Source organism: Rhea americana, unplaced genomic scaffold (assembly GCF_003343005.1).
Source record: "Rhea americana isolate MKP2758 unplaced genomic scaffold, rheAme1 scaffold_356, whole genome shotgun sequence".
NCBI classification, from domain to species: domain Eukaryota; kingdom Metazoa; phylum Chordata; class Aves; order Rheiformes; family Rheidae; genus Rhea; species Rhea americana.
The window spans coordinates 152,572-154,495 of NW_028186486.1; positions in this window are offsets into that span (position 1 = coordinate 152,572).

Sequence of the window (1,924 nt, forward strand, 5' to 3'; positions counted from 1 at the left end):
AGAAAGAAAGACTTCTCTGTAATGGATGCAACCAAAGAGATGTGCAAAATATGCATAAATTCAGAATCTTGATCAAGGAGTGTGTCAAAAAGCTTCTTCAGCAACTAGCTAGTTCTGGAAAATTGGAGAGTTTTTTGATTAAATCTTGGTACATGTAAAATAAATAGTGTTATTTTATTCCTTCACCTGTACTTTTATAAACTTCTCTAAATCACTTGTTTATTGTCCAAGCGTTACAAATAAATACTTTTGTTTTCTTCTTCTCTTTGCTTGAATTGGCCAAAGAATAATTCTGAAGTTAACAGAAAGTGTTCTGGCCTAAGGGCACAGCAAGCAGGCACTGCTTAAAGTGTCCTGCTCCCCTAATGAATTCTCCAGAGCATCCAAAGCAAACCAGAATGTGTCCTCATCTAAGCTACATTAGCTAGGTGGAGGTCGATATCACAGCAAAAAGGAGGGGAAGAAATGTCCCATTTACAGAAAACTGAAGGCCACAGAGAAGAAAAAAAAAATTTATAAGTTTTTGTATTAATAGCTTGGATAGTGAGTACCTGTTTTTCAGTTTTCCAAAAGAGAGTAAAGTATTGGAACGAGTCAGTTACTCATGAATCAACAGTTTCACTGAGCTATATTAACTTCAGAGTGATCTCTGGATATGTTCATGCTTACAGTTACGGATGTGTCTGCAGCTACTCTTAAAGCAAAATTCACGTATATCCACACTGCTCACATGTGAACACATCTGTAAGAACAGATGTACCGTGGTCTTTGGAGCGTGCTGGAGGGAGAGAACCTATACTGGTCTGGTGCTTCACTAAGGATAAAACCTCTCTGTATTCGGTGTGGATGGACTGAACACGGACAAACTTGAATTACCTCTGTTCCTCTCAGCCAGAAGACAAACCAAATGCAGCTCTTAGTAAGCGCACAAGGATGCTCTGAGCCTGACCTACAGATTGCAGTATGGACAGAAAGCGAGTAGGTCAGAGGGACTGCTGTGAATCAGTCAGTCTATTCTTCATTTTACCTCTTAAATACCCCTCTAGGCTTCTGTGGAGTCACCTTAAGGATGTTTCAAGAAACCAGTTAGTGTCCATTCATACTCTTAGAGAGCAATGTGTTAGATGGTATCCCTAGCTCTGATTTCATTCTGGAGCATTTCAACTGTTCAGATAATTTATTTAGTACATTTTTTGTTATTGGAGGAATATAGAGAGGTAGCACTGAGTGTAGACACAAGTTCATAACAGTTCAACCAGGTGGTCCAATTGGGATAGCAAAGCAATTCCTGCAACACGTATTTTCTAGAGCTCTTCCACCATAAATATTTCACATGGAGCAAAGAGAACTGATTTTTAAAAAAAAGAAATCAGAACATAAACGCTGCAACAGATTAATATTAAGATTAGAATTAAGGAAAGTTGGAAACTATAGTCGTTTAAGCACAATTTATAAGCCTAATTTCCTGCATGTCACTCCCATATAATAAATACTTTTCTTTTGGCTTGGAAAACTGTGGAAGCAAAAAAAAAGTTAATTTAAGGCTCATTAGTTTATTTTTAGTAGCTTGAGATCTGAGGGATTTGAAAACATTTCCCTTTTCTAATAGAACATGGCTTCCTGTATACCAAGGATGTCCACTGACCTCACTCCCTCCTGGAAGGTGCCATTGATCCATGACAGAAATCCTGTGGGGGCTTTGAAACTAAATAGGAACCAGAAAAAAGTATTATCATGCTTAGCTGATTATAACATTGGAAATAAAGTTCAACTGTGAGTTTGCTGGGGAGAAGGAGTAATGCCTGAAACAAACAAGCACTTCCTGTGTTTGCCTGGAAGAAGCCAATCTTCCCTCTGCTTATATAATAAGAACATTACTAGCTAATTTGCCAGTAGCTGAAAGAGATTTCTGTTTTTAGCTCTG